The sequence below is a fragment of the Prorops nasuta genome, unplaced genomic scaffold (genome assembly GCF_024137725.1).
Source record: "Prorops nasuta isolate Cenicafe-Biocafe unplaced genomic scaffold, Cenicafe_Pnas_1.2 PNAS00045, whole genome shotgun sequence".
In the NCBI taxonomy this organism is placed as follows: domain Eukaryota; kingdom Metazoa; phylum Arthropoda; class Insecta; order Hymenoptera; family Bethylidae; genus Prorops; species Prorops nasuta.
The window spans coordinates 1163584-1179887 of NW_027116842.1; the positions used below are offsets into that span (position 1 = coordinate 1163584).

Sequence of the window (16304 nt, forward strand, 5' to 3'; positions counted from 1 at the left end):
TAATTATTCATAATAAAATAGCAGACATAAGAAATATCTCTTCCAATGTCTCGTTGTGACAGGGGTAATCAAAATCAACCGAAAACGTACCCTTTGCAACTTTAAACATAGAATAAAAAACGAAAAAGTTTTCAATTTGATAAATAAACAGCTATAGAAACACGTAAGCTTTTTTTTGTAAATGTTGATGTTTCAGCATTCAGCGTGGCTTTCAAAAAGAACTTAAGAAATTTCAACCAAAAACTCGCAGATAATTGTTAATAACAAAAAAACTGAGCAAGTAAAAACCTCATACGTAGTTTTTTAAATAATCTACTTGTAAAACAATGGAAAATTTTCAAAACGATTAATATTGAGATTCGTTTGAGTTCTATTTTCGCCGTTTTAAAAATTTGGATTTGAGAAAAACGCGTTTAAAGTTATGAATACTAATAAATTGCACAAAATTTTGTCTAACCTTTCTTTAACGATATCTGTAGCATGCATTTGGCATTCCAGATTGGTATTACGTTCCTCTGCTCGCTTACTGAGTATTTATAAGCTAATCCTTGCCTGTTTATCCCCATGAGACAGATATCTTTTCACGGGCTTGTTGCGTTATGCATCAGACTCCTGACAAGAATTATAGTTGCTAGGATCGTTTGTCATACCTACGGCATCAATAATATGCATAATCGATGGCAAGATCATCATTATATAAGCAAATAATAATATTGGTTTCAACCTCTATTGATTTGCCACTTTAAATAATTTCTAATACCAAAACCCACACAGTCTAACTAAAACTTTTTTTGCTACTTTTCTTATAGTTGCCAAAGCAACGATTGAAATGATTATAACTTTTTCACTCTTCATAAATCAGTTTCACAACTTTAAAAACATTATCAAGAAGGCCTGGCTTATGCTCAGAAACATCCAATGTATATACAACTTGGTCTTTTTGCCAGAAATACCACAAACTCGACTCGATTTGACAACGATTGACTATGGTAAAATTCAATATTCGGCTGTTCGGGATTTAGAGATTTTGATAGATCTTGATAAAATCAAGTCTGTTATTTTGATAACCCTTACGTAACTTTTAAAGCAACAAAAAAAAATCTTTTTTTTTCAACATTCTAGAGTGGTCCAACCTCATAAACTGCAGAAGTTTCTACGGTATTCTACATTGTACTCTCTTACTAGCAAGGTTTAAAAAATAATAACCCAAGTTTGGCAGGGAAACAGGCAAAATGATAAGCTGAAATTGAAACCAATACCGTAAAAAAAATATTTTTAATTAACTAAATTTAGAACAGAGACCTAGTAAACAAAGACTTGCAGGTGTTTCAGTATTAAAAATCTAGAAAAAAGTAGTGTTGTGTTTAATGAAAATAATAATAAAAACTTGAAGATTTGTAATACTGAATAGATCCATCCAATGCAATACCTCCATATATTATAAATGTAAAGATCGGTAAATTGTGGGAACTGAAAGTTGATTCTCTAAAATGCAGATATGCTTCCATAGTATTATACAATATTCAATTGTGCAGTGTAGAATACTTAAAAGAAAAAAGAAATGGCCCAAGCTTGCTAAAAATTCAAGCAAAATGAAAGAGCTGATATAGAAATCAAGATTGTATAAAAGTATGAAAAAATTAGTGAATTTGTACGAATAAAATCCTATGTACTCAAAGCCTTACAAATACTTTTACATTGATAATCTATTTTGGAAATCTTATTAAAATGAGTAATGTATATGATAATAATTACTATGGGCTTAAAAAACCTCATTAGATCCCTCCAAAAAACATGCTATACCTGTAAAAAAGGCAAGTACATTGGTTTCATAGTAGAACATATATCACCAAAATTTTTAATATTATAAAATCATATATACCCTGCTAATAACAAATTATTAAACCCCTTATTTTATTACATAATTCTTCCACATAATATTCTTTAATTCATATAGCATTCGAAAACAAATATCTAAAAAAAGGCAAGTGAAATAAAGCTTCAGGCAAGTATTCTCGAACATAGCAAAAAAAATTGTATTTCTTTAACATTAAAACTACCGACCGGTCGGTATTTTTGGGTATATTATGCCATGTTTCTTAGTAAAGTGCATTGAGAGTCAGTGAAAATAAGATAATGTAGCGTTCACGTAGCAAGTGGCCTTCCTATATCTACAGGGCCATTCCACGTCAAAATGGGCGGATTTCGGAGTACAGTACCTATTTTTTTTACATTAAAATATAAGAAAAGACAATATTTTTGGCGTCAGTTAAAATAAAAAGCCTTTTTTAGTTACGGAGATACGACCTGTCAAAAATTGCAATTTTGATAAAAACACATAATATTTGAAATTCATATCGTTTAAAACAGTTAAGATAGAAGGCTCTGGTTGAGACCAAAATACTCAAAAAGATTCAAATGCTTTAGGATAAAAACACAAAAAATATACTTTGTTATCAACTTTTAATATCTTTAATAATTATAACAAACAATTAAACTAACAAATGTGTTGACATATGTAGAGAATTATAAATGAAAATCAGGAACGCTTCCTGGAGTATCGTTTAAAGATAAAAACTTTAAATTTTGAATAATCTTTTGGTGTCGACAGTGAAAAAAACGATTATATCACGACGCACCAAGCAGAAACGTACCAAGGAATAGAGATAATTTTATGATTTAAGCACTATTAAGAAAGCGACTGTGCTATATTTTTAATTCAACGTATACACTATTAGGGGTATATGATTTGGACTTGTAAATATTATCTATTCATTTTTCTGTTATATCTTGACAGCTATTTGAACAATATTAATGGAGTCAATAGATGAAAACTATAGAGAATTAAAAAATGAAAAAAATGAGATTTTGAGTAGCCCGATCATATAAATAGTTAAGTAGTAAATGAGGAGAAGCCTGGTATTTTTGAGTTTTTAACAAAATTGATCACTCAATCATTTTCCAAGCTTTAGAGTTGTACCTTCGTGAGTGGATAGTCTTTTAAATGCACTTTATGTACGTTAAATGCAGATCCAATGGGACAATTAGTTTTTGCGCAGAAGCAACTTTAATTTTATAATATGCTGATTTTCAGCGAGTGTCGCTGCACTACGGACTTTCGTATTTTATTTTTTCCAATAGATTTTCAGGTTGCTCCGTCGTGCTTTATCTACAACACTAGTCAGACATGTCTTAAATGTGAAATAAACAAAATTTTGGCATATAGTTGAATAAATAATGCTAAAATATCAAATAATAATGTAAACATAGTACAAAAAATATATTTCACGTTTATTTTAGATTCGGAAGCCATTTTATTATTTGTATTTTTTCACATTCATTTTAAGCTTAAGTTTGCCCATTAAAAAGTTTTATTCCTCGATCGATTTTATTTTTTGAGTAGTCGTTTTAATCGTTAAAATATTCTCTACAAATTCACCAGTTCGATTTCTTGAAATAATGTTTAGTGAGCTTCCAAATCTACTTTTTTCTGTTTATAAAATTGTGATTAATTAAATGCGAAAAGATAATGTTTTTTATTCCAGATTTCTGTAGGTAATACAAATTAGATACGGTGAATTTGTAGAGTATATTTTACCGATTAAAACGACTGTTCAAAAAATAAAATCGAACGAAACATAAAATCTTGTAATAGGAAAAATTAAGATTAAAGAGAATGTGAAAAAAAATGCAGATAATAAAATGGCTTCCAAATCTAAAATAAACGTGAAATATATTTTTTGGTACTGTGTTTAGAATATTATTTGGTATTTTAGCATTATATTTATTCAATTATATGCCAAACCTTTGTTTATTTCACATTGAAGACATTTCTGACTAGTGCAGTAGATACAGCACGACGGAGCCACCTTAAAAATAGAGGAAAAATGCAAAAAAACGTATCTTTGATTTACGCTAATGTGCTGCGAAATCGTAAGAAAATCAATTGCAAAAATTACCAAAAATAGCCAAGTGTACGAAAGTAGTTGAACAATTTTCTCCACTACTTCACTACTTTTGTGTGCTTGGCCATATTCGGTTATGTTTGCAGGCGATTTTGCTTACGGTTTCACAGCACATTATCGTAATTAAAAAATATACTTTTTTAAAATTTTTCTTCTATTTATAAAATCTGTTGGAAAAATTAAAATATGAAGCTCCGTAGTGCAGCAAGCCCCGCTGCAAATCAGCATATTATAAAATTAAAGTTGCTTATGCAGAAGAATTCATTGTTCTATTGGATCTATATTTAGTGCACATAAATTGTATTTAAATGACCATCCACTCACGAAGGTACAACTCTAAAACTTGGCAAATGATTGAGTAATCAATTTTGTTAAAAACTCAAAAATACCAGGCTTCTCCTCATTTACTACTTAACTATTTATACACTGAGAAAAAAAATTGCTTAAAATTAGTAAATCATTTATTCGTTTTAATATTTATTTGCTTCAAATATTATTTAGTTTCATGAAATGAAGAGTATTTGAACCAATTAAATAAATTACTTACATAATTTTTATATTTATTTAGGGTCTGTTTTATTCAAATCAATTCTAGATTTATTTATTTCAAATAACTGTTCTTAGTTTCAATGAAATACATTATATTTACCGGATCATTAGATGCTAATACGCACTTTTTATGAAAATATTTATTTCAATAGAAATAACATTTCATTTATGAATAATAATCGATAGTTTCATTCAAAACATATAAAAATTTAGCTTTTGAGTAATTTGTGCTCTTTGTTTCATGAATTAATTTATTACAAGAAGTAAATATTTTCAAGGAAATGGTAACATTGTTATAACTAAATATAGTAATAATTGAAAGAAATATTTAATTGTTCGGAGCACCTAAATTCATTATCTCATTAAAATTGTTTTCTTTCTCTAATCGTATTTCCTTCTTCATTTAAGGAAAAACTTATTTCATTAGAAATAATATTTAATTTATGAATAATAATTTAAAATTGATACGCGGCGGAAAAAATGTCAATAGATTTTTACTTGTAATAACCTTAGGAATCTATGTTTACGTTTGGCAAAGTAACAGTGCAAGTAAACAAAAGACAGTAGGGTTACTCGTTGCGCGCTGCGCTGTAACTCCTCCCATTCCCCACAGTAACGAACAGTGTCCTAGCATATACTAGCGTGTACCTGCGTGTGAAAGTAATTTATCTTATCCCATGTTTTATGTGACTATCTGCTGCATTTATGAGACTTAGTGCCTTGGATGATTCCAGCCTTAAACCTATTAAGAAGCTTCAGCAAATAATAAGTTATATAATTATAACAGCGTTGTATAAAGATTTTTAATGGCAGATGCGGAGGCAACGAAACTTCTAGAAGAATGGAATGTAAACGAGGACGTGATACAAAAATTCGCCGGTAAGTAAACCATTTATCTATTACAACTCATATATGTATTCAATGTACAGTGTTATTTCCAATTACTTTGAATTAATTTTAACCATTAATGCATTACTTTTTAAGTTGTTCGCGGTAAAATTATAACAAATGTGCAATAAAATTATTCGTCCATTGAGTACTGTTGAGCTGCAGTTAATATTTACGTATAGATGATTAAATGAAACAATAGAGGATTCCATTGTTTGAAGTCGCTTATCAGTTGTAAGAAAATATATATTTATAGTAAAGCCGTATTTGGAAATACTCTACAATTGAATAATACTTGTGAAGCAAATAAATATTTGCTTGATACTAATAAATGATTTACTTGGTGCAATTATTCTAAAGGCTTGACCACAAATGATGATTTTTGTACATAGCTTTCATAAAATATAATCAAATAATGTGATCTTCTGAATTGATTACGATTGGTCTGTTTTATCATAGAAACTGGTAATATTACTAAAATCTGAAGGAAAAGGAATTATATACATTATAAGTTTATCATGATTAAAAATATGGTATCTGATTTGAATGAAAGAAATACTTAGTTAAAAATAGTAACATTTTACTTTAATTAAATAAAAATGAATGCCTTGATAATAAAAGTTGAAAAAGTATATATTTACGTTAGCTTGAATGGTAAAATATTCATAGTCACTATTAAAATAAAAGCAAATGTTTGTAGAAAATGGGATTACAGAGCAGATTATGCGACACATGACAATTGATAATATAAAGGAACTAATTCCTTCAGTCGGCCCAAGGATAAATTTTACTATAAAATAGGAAAAACATTATAGTGATCAAACCAATATCAGCAAAGAAAGTTCAGGGTCTGCTACTTACAACGTATTGGTATTTATCATTATTGTAATATAGTTCGAGCACAACGATTCAATTTTTTAACAAATGAAACCTGTTTTCATCCGGATGATGACTGCGAAAAAGATGTGGGTAATAATTTCACTGACACGGAATCAGGATCGGACAAAGAAAATCTCTTTGGAACGTAGTGATAATTTTATTGGGAAAAGCGATTTTAGAAGAAAAACTTTTTCTATAAAATCCATTTTACAAAAGTCATTGGAAGGCCCAGTAATTTTGAAAAATTACAAAAAAACCAAGAAACTGAATTCTCAACAAAGAAATATGATAGTGCATATAATTTTAAATGAAGTATTTACAAATAGAAAAAGGTATTGCTTCAAAAATTTAAAAATAAAACTGTAATATTGGATTGATTTAACTATAATTTTTTTATTTATTTTCAAATTAAGGCTGAAAAATGCTGATTTTGAAGATATAGCAAGAAAAATTAAGCAAATCTTTCCACTTGAAAATTGCAATATTTATTATGTTCCGCCGATTAAAAAGAAAGACTCCAAGATACAAAAATCTATTACTGCACGAGGAAAGCTTGTATCAAAATATAGAAATATGATACAAAACTATAAAAAGTTGATGAAAAATGATGAGCATTCCGACAGCAATTCATCGGATGAAGCAATAAATGATGATGGTGTTTATAACAGATTTATATCTTTATCATTACAGTATGTACTTGTGTTATATGTGTCGAAATAACTGTACTTATTTTTTATTAGAAGAGGAAATGAAAAAAAGTGAGGAATGGCTGAAAATAAATATTGCTCCATGGGAAATGGTACAATTACATTGGGCTAAAACCTTTACGATTCGTTTTAAAAATTTGAAGAATAGCACTGAGCCATTTGTACACTCTACACTGGAACGTTGGCCAATTTTAAAGCATCCACTAGGCTTTAAATTGATCGATGCTGATTTTCAAAAAATGACACTCAGCAATGTGACATGGACTTTTCAAATTTGGATCGAACTTTTTAATAATATTAAAACTATAAGACCATTGAACACAAAAGATAATAATGTCATAGCGCTTAATGATTTACTGGAAATACCAGATTTAAATATAGGTGATGATTTATATTCTTATCAATAAATTTAAAGTAATTCACCACAATGAATTAGACAATTATTATGAATACATCTTTTCTTACAAAAAGTAAAGTTGCTATACAGCTAATGTTATTGCCACATCTTATCCCGCCAAGAGGTAGAGTTAAATTAAAGAATCGTCACTGGAAGCCATCAATCATTGAGAGTAAAGATAGCATAATTTTACACATTACTGTAAGTTGATTTTCATTCTTTTCGTTGTATATATTGAACTATTTCTAAATTAAAGATATACATTAGTTTACAAAATTTCAGATACCAGGAGATATAACTATCGTACAACAAAGAAGAATAGAGGACAGACGTAAATTGGGTCTTTCATTGCAACCCTTCATTATCGTAGTTGGGCATACTCTATCAAATATAAAAGAAGTATACGTCTGCATCGATCAAAACTTATATAGTGTGCAGTCAACATTAACTGCATTAGATATATGTTTCAAAATATTTTATGCATTGGACGCAAAATATCCAATTGAATGTGAACATATGTGGACATTAATCCAAATAGGTTTATATAATATTCGAATCGAAAACGTCAAGCAAATTCCGAATATTATTGAAATTCTAACGGAGTTGAAGAATTTGCAAGCATAGACCGAACAAAAAATGAAAATCGTGCTGCATCTAACCTGTCACACACTCAACCCTACATAGAGATGTATTGACTCAGTAATGAAAAATTCAAGGAGAAATTACACCACTGTGTTAATTTACTTTTAATTTTGTCACAATTGAGTAGAAGAAAAATCTTTGTTTTTTTTGTAATAGTTTTATTATACATATATTACCACAATAAGGTACGAACTTAGTTCGCCCATATTTACTCTTATTATATTTGTAATACCTCTATGATTATTAAAATATTTGCAATCGAATTTGTTCATTGTTGTCAATATTGTTAAGCGAGATAACACAATTTTTGCACTTTTCAATATATCACATTGATAATGTCAGTAGACTGTAAATTTCTAAGTTTTCCATATCTCAGATATATTTGATTTTTATAACGAATTATGCATTAGTAATATTGGCAACTTTCACTAGACTTTAAATAATAAGTTTATAAGCAATTTTAAGGAAAAATTCACTTCTTACTTTTAAGGAACGTAATCTAATCGTTACCCTGATACTTTGTCCTTTTTGCGAAACATTTTTGAGCTTTCAGAGCTTCATGAATCACATAAAAATATTGCATAAGTTAAAGAAGCATAGCGCCTGTTATTGTCGTTCAGATGAATGTTCTCGCTCATTCAGTAATGTCTACGCTTATAAAGACCACTTTGTAAATCAGCATATAACCAGGAAAGGACATATCAGTTCGTCAAAAATTGTAAAAACAATAGATCCCACAGGAATCGAAATAGATTCAATCAATAATACAAACGAAGTGCCTATGACGAACGATGTAAAGGAATTAGTTCCAGAGTTAATTATTAGCGAGCTACATAAATCTGTTGATTTAAATATTGCAAATTTTGAAAACATGATTTTCACAAGTGTTAGTATACTTATTGCGAAATTTTATACTTGTAAGAATATACCACGAAGTTTAGTTACAGAAATTTGTACTGCTTTAAGTGAATTTTATAAATCTTCGCTTCAAATAATAATAGCTAACCATAAATCAGCTAATTGTTCGCAGTCACATAATTTAGAAGAATTACTTGGTATAATCGCAAATATTTTTGACCCTTTTAAAACAGAACACTTGACATTCAGCTTTTTCCAAAATCAAAAATATTTCATCGTACCTATCTCAAAACCAATAGACGCATCGTTGTTACCTCATCGTAAACATGGAAATTTGAAAATGTTTGTTAAATATGCAACAATAGAAACTATTCCAATAAAAATAATGTTAAAAACATTTTTAGAATTGCCAAATATTTTTCATTTAATTATGCTAGAACGCTGCAATAACAGTACTTCTCGTTTTGTGAGCTCTATTGTATGTAGTCGTTTTTGGTTAAATCTTAAAGAAAAGCATCATAATAAATTAATATTACCAATTTTAATCTATTTTGATGATTTCGAAATTAACAATCCTCTAGGTTCCCGAAATGGAGTCCAAAAACTTGGGGCTGTATATTATACAATAGGTAGTTTACCTGCTGAATTTGCAAGTTCCTTAGATAACATTTTTTTGGCCCAATTACATGAGACCACAGATCATGCAAAGTTGGGCAATACAATTATTTTCGACAATCTAGTAAATGAGCTCACAGAACTTGAAACAATTGGCATAAGTATCAATATCGGTATTGAAGAGAAACAAATTTATTTTGTTACTGTGGCTGTTTTAGGTGATAATTTAGGTCTTAACACTATATTAGGGTTCAATTGCAGCTTCAATTCTTTATATTGTTGTAGAATATGTTTAGCGGATAAAGAGAAAAGAAGGCAACAGGTCATAGAAGACAGTGATGATTTACGTACAATAGATTGCTACAATAATGATGTAATTACAAATGAACATGGAATTGTTGAGAAGTGTATTTTTAATAAACTACCAAATTTTCATGTTATTCAGAATAATACTTTTGATTTAATGCACGATATTTATGAGGGGATATGTAGATATGACTTAGCAAAAATATTGAAAGAATTGATTGTCAAAGAGAAGCATTTTTCCTTAGATATCCTTAACGACAGAATAAGATTGTTTGATTTTGGAAATAAAGCCATCATTAATGTTCCTTCATATATAAGCGAAAGTATATTTAAAAAAGAAATGCTGATCTTAACATCCTCGGAAATGTTATGTTTCGTGAGATATTTAGGCTTATTAATAGGAGATTTAGTTCCTGTCAATAACGAAGTATGGAAATTATATCTACTTTTAAGGGAGATAATTTGTATTATCATGACACCTATTGTAACCGCTGAAAACTGTGATTTGCTTACAAATTTAATAATGGAGCATAATGAATTGTACTTTCGATTGTTTGGAGACTTAATACCAAAATATCATTTCTTATTGCATTATCCAACTTTAATGCGAAAATACGGACCAATGAAACATTTTTCGTCCATCCATTTCGAGGCAAAGCATAAAGATCTGAAAACTTTTGCTAAGACAATAACATCACGGGTAAATCCTTCTTATACCTTAGCGATGAAACACCAATTGATTTTAAATCATAGATTTTTAACTAAAACAGGTTTCAGGCAACAATTACAAATAGGATCTAAATCATCAATAACAAGTATTTTTGATTTTAACAGTCTCAAACAAAGAAGTCCGTATTATGCTGATCATGAATATTATGTAGTTTCATGGATAAGTGTGTATGGGACAATTTATAAACCTAATATGGTAGTAATACTAAAGTCTGATGATATTTTTTTTGAATTTGGTAAAATTTTGCAAGTTGTCATTGATGAAACGAACCAAGTTTACTTTGTAATTTTACGTTTAAATACTATATGCTTTGTAAATCATATACATTGTTTTGAAGTAGAAGAAACTCATGTAAAACAGCTTTTATTGCAAAAAGATTTAGGTCACTATGAGACATTCAATCTTCACGTTTGTTCAGATGGAAAAATATATGTACCGTCGTACTAATTTCTTTATAATAATAAAAATTGTTAAATATATTTTATGCATCTTGCTTTATTCTTCTATACAATTAATAATCAATTATTTAATTGAAATACAGCAGCGGGAAAAACAAATAAAAGCACTTCTTTTTCAAAAATTGTAGTGAATATATATAATAATTAGGGGGGTAATTCTTCTTATTTCATTAAAGGAAAATATGTTTTATTTACTGTTTTTTTCACATAATCCAAGAGAATTGTTTATGCTTCAACTATACAACATCGTATAAATATTAAAATTGTATATCATTGTGTCTTCCTTACTTTTGGCTTCATCTACTGTTTACTAACTTCAGATGTTTCAAGAAATTACCGTTAGAGGGCTAGTAGGTTTGAATATTCTCTCGCAAGTGACTGAACTTTACTTGGTTAGTATATAAGAGTCGATTTAAAATATAGTATTCAGATTTGTGTAATACTTCCGTTCTCTGCGTAATCATATAAGCGAGTAAATGTATGTTGTATGCGTAATATAAGGTATGTACGACTATTGTAAATTTTCTATAAAATTTAATCATAAGGTTTACCACCATAAGCAATATGTGATAAGTCATCTAACAGCTTACGGTGCTTCTGCAAAAGTTAAGTTGCAGCTATTATTGTTAGATTTAAGGTTTCTTTTTTTACAACTAAAACCGCTTGAATATTATTTAATTAAATCAATTATTTAAACCAAATATTTTATTACATTATTTGAAGTGATTATTCTATATATCTAATTAAACATTTTTGAATAGAAGAAATATATAGATAATTAGAGATTTACGTTAAGATAGAGGTAATATTTTCCATATTTTCAACCGCTTTTTCATTAATTTTAATTAATATCTCTTTACCTTAATACGCAATTTTATTTAGTAAATTAGATTATTTATTATTCAGAATGAATGTACTCTTAAATAAATTACTGACTCCTTAGAAAGTACGAATTGATTATTTCTTTCAAGTCTATATTTTACTATATTTATATAATATTTTACCTATCAAATTAAATCTTTTATTAATCAAATCGAATAAACTCTGAAGGGAACTACTGATTTCTTACAATGTAGGATTCAATTATTTATATGAAGTGAATATTTCACTACATTAATAAAATATATTATATGTTAAATTAAATATTTTTTTAATCCGATAGAATATGCTTTTAAACGAAATATTGATTTATTAAAATGTAGGAATTGATCATTTCTTTGGAGTAATTATTTCACTATAGTATTAAAATATTTCTTCAATCAAATTAAGTATTTCTTTAATCCGATAGAATGTATTCTTAAATGAAAAATTAATTTCTTCAATTGTAGGAACTGATCATTTCTTTAGAGATAATATTTCACTACAGTAATACAATATTTCATCTATTCAATTAAATATCTTGTTATTTAGATTGAATGTACACTAAAACTAAGATCTAATTTTCTAGATTACAGGAATTAATTTACTGCTTAAAGATAATATATTATAACATTAAGAATATATTTATTCAGTTTTAATAATGTAATAATTCATTAATTGAAAACAAAGAAATATTTATTTCAAACATTTTTTTATACATTTGTTTTGAAAAAATGTTCAATCATTTAAAGTGAATTAAATTAATCTGTTGAAATAAATATGCACTTGCGACTATTCCATAAATCTATTTACTTAGACCAATTAATATTTAATTGTTTTAAGGAATTTTTTTTCTCAGAGTATGATGGAGCGACTCAAAATCTCATTTTCTTCATTTTTTAATTCTCTACAGTTTTCATCGATTGATACCATTAACATTGTTCAAATAGCTTTCAAGATATAACAGACAAATAAATAAATAATATTTACGAGTCCAAACCATAAACCCCTAATAGTGTATACGTTGAGTTAAAAATATAGCACAGTCGCTTTCTTAATAGTGCTTAAATCATAAAATTATCTCTATTTCTTGGTACGTTTCTGCTTGGTGCGTCGTGATATTATCGTATTTTTCACTGTCGACACCAAAAGATTATTCAAAATTTAAAGTTTTTATCTTTAAACGATACTCCAAGGAACGTTCCTAATTATTGTTTATAATTCTCTACATATGCCAGCACAATTGTTAGTTTAATTGTCTGTTATAATTATTAAAGATATTAAAAGCTGATAACAAAGTGTATTTTTTGTATTTTTCTCCTAGCAGATTTGAATCTTTTTGAGTATATTGGTCTCAACCAGAGCCTTCTATCTTAACTTTTACAAAAACGATATGAATTTCAAATACTACCCCGAGTCGAAAAATAAGCTCCATTTTAAACCATTAGAATCTTTATTTCTTTGATATTTCAATTTACCAACAAAATTGAACACCAATTTAGACCTACAAGATCTCAGAGTAGTCCTAGGAAGATGAAAATAATATTTAAATGAAACTTTTAACCCTAAATAAGATCTTCAAATCCTCCCTATGAACTCTTTTGAACCTCTGAGTACTCCTAGTCTTTGATTTAGTCCTATAAAACATAAAAGTAGTAGTAAGAGGTTTAATTTAGTGCAGAAAATTCGTCAGCACTTGTTAGAATCTCGAAGTTCTACCAATATTCTTTTTACGGATTTGTTGCGATATGATTTAGATACAAGACATATTAAAATTATTTCTTGATGTAATAAATTACAGTGTAACGAAATTAACGGGATCCCTCACGCGTGCTTTACCGACAGTACAAGTGAATAAACAATTCGTTTAATAAAAGTCAAATGCGAGGCAAATTGCAAAAACGAGCTTCTTTATGACAAGGTGCCAATTTTAACGAGTCAATCGAGCTTAAAAAAACTCAAATCGGATGAAGAATAACGTTGTACCACTGTCCCGCGTTCTTGAAGTGGAAATAATCAAAAGTAACCTCTCTTCAAGAACGCGGCATAATGGTACAGCGTTATTTTTCAACTAATTTGAGTGTTTTTAAGTTCGTTTGACTCGTTAGGACTGACACATTGTCCAGCAAACGCCCGATTGTTCAATTTGCTTCGCATTTGACTTTTATTAAATGAATTGTTTATTGACTTGAACTGTCGATAAAGTAGGCGTGAGGGATCCCGTTAAAGGTTAAAACTGGAGCTTATTTTTTGACTCGGGACGTGTTTTTACCAAAAATGCAATTTTTGATAGGTTGTATCTCCGTAACTAAAAAAGGCTTTTTATTTTAACTGACGCCAAAAAAATATTGTATTTTCATATATTTTAACATATTTTAATGTAAAAAAAAAAATATCAGTGCTCTACTCCGAAATCCGTCCCTTTTGACGCGTATGATCCATTTTTAAAAACAGTGAAACTAATTCCTAAAATTTAAGAAATTAGTAAAGAAGCAAGGAGAACCAATTTAATTAACGCTGAAAGTTTATTTATGGGGCTTGAGGGTTTTTGCCTCTTTGTTAACATCAGAAAATCTATTTTTCTTTTGTACGAAAATTCGAATTTTTACTATTTTAAAAGTATCGTTCAAAAATTGTGTAAAGATCAGAGCAGCCTAAGTATATATTTTTAATTTTATTTAAGTGTGCTCCCCCGGCTGTACGCATATTTATGCAAGCACTATAAGCGAGCTTTTCTCAAAACCATTTTTTTCTCATAATGTTGACGTTTTCTCCGAAAGTATTAGACCGATTCGTACGAAATTTTAGGCATAGTTTGTCACATATACGCGCAGGTATAACCAGAACTAAAATTAACCAAAAAAAAAAAATTATTTTAGCTATTGTTTTTTCTAGTAAAATATTACCCAAACAAAAATCCGGATCTTTCTCATTAAATATTTTTAATCATCCACCATTTTGTTACTACTGCATAAAATTTAACAATTCTAATTCGGACTATAAGCACACTCAGACTGGATCTTCATTTCCCTGGGATTTTATAACTCTCGTAGATAATTCTTCGTTAAAAAAACATTAATGCCATTGACACCGTTTTTTTTATATATTGGATTACTATGGGTATACGTGCTTCCGTTTTTAACAAATTACTTATGTGAAATGTATAAAAAATTTATTTTTATACTTTCCAAAAATGTTTACATGAAACCTTCAAAGAATCACAGCATTATTATCTATTACAGAAGCTCTATGAAAATGATAAAAAATGACTCATTTTTCGGACGTATAAAGTGTAACGAAATACTGAAGTGGAATTATTCAAAATGTACCTGCTATTTTTTCATGTTTGTAACGTTACTGCATAATCGACTTTATCTCTCATATGTGACGCTAAACGCATCATTTGACGTCACACATTTGGCAAATTAAAACCGATAATAATTGTATAATTAATACTCATTTTGTGGGAAAAACACTTGAGGAAAGATAGTCCTACAATAAGAACGCGTATATTCACTTCTTCACTAGGGTGCGCGATTATTGAAATATCATATATGGAAAAAATAGGCAAGAAAAAAAAGCAGATTAATAACTTGGCATAATAAAGAGAAGCTAGTCCCTTTTCTTTAAAAAATGTTACTTTTTTACTTTATTGTCTCTAAGAAACATTTAAATAAACTAACGCAATTTTCTGAAAAACAGAAAACTTGAATACCTCAGAGTATAAAAACTAATTGATACACACGGGAACTATAAAATTTGATTATAAATGTGGAAAAGACTTTAGATGAGTTACTGTATCATTTATGTAATGGTGCCCCTAAAAGGTTTAAGTAACTTTTCTTAAATATTTTATTTTAGAGACAGAAAAACATATTCCTTTCGAAACCTTATCTTTATTTTTTATAGATTTCCTTCTATAGGATTTAAAGCCATCAATAAAATTATTCTATAGTCCTTGATTCCTAAGACATTGAAAACCCAAAGTAACCAAAAATGATCGTTCTTACACCTTTGAGATTGAATTTCTAAAGTCCTAACAGAAGATAGCTCATTTTGGCCAATGGATTTGAATGCAGCAGACCAAATTATGTCAAAAATCATATTCGACAATCATGTTACATTCAAGATCCCTAAATTTTTCAGCTAACATTGTGATGTATGTAATTTAATATTAAATGCTTGTTTCATATCAATTAAAATATTATTAAAACATATTCAGTTTGGTGAATTAACTCCTATCACTTCCCTTTGTTTTTAATAAATTGATATTCAAAAACAAAGAAAGCTATCATAAGTTAAAAAGCTATTGAAATTTAATATCATAACGGAAGTTATACCATTAGAACCATACCTAAAGCTATTATTTATATTATTAATAGGAATCTTCGTATACCAACATTACAGGGCAAAAACTATTTCGCATGCAGCATCCTCATTTGTTGACGGATT

At 28.5% G+C, this 16304-nt stretch overlaps 1 protein-coding gene across 2 annotated transcripts in view; it reads right to left on the minus strand.

Annotated features, from left to right (window-relative positions):
• Positions 1-16304, minus strand: part of nsl1 (non-specific lethal 1) — a 119579-nt gene that overhangs the window by 98388 nt on the left and 4887 nt on the right. The window lies entirely within an intron of this gene.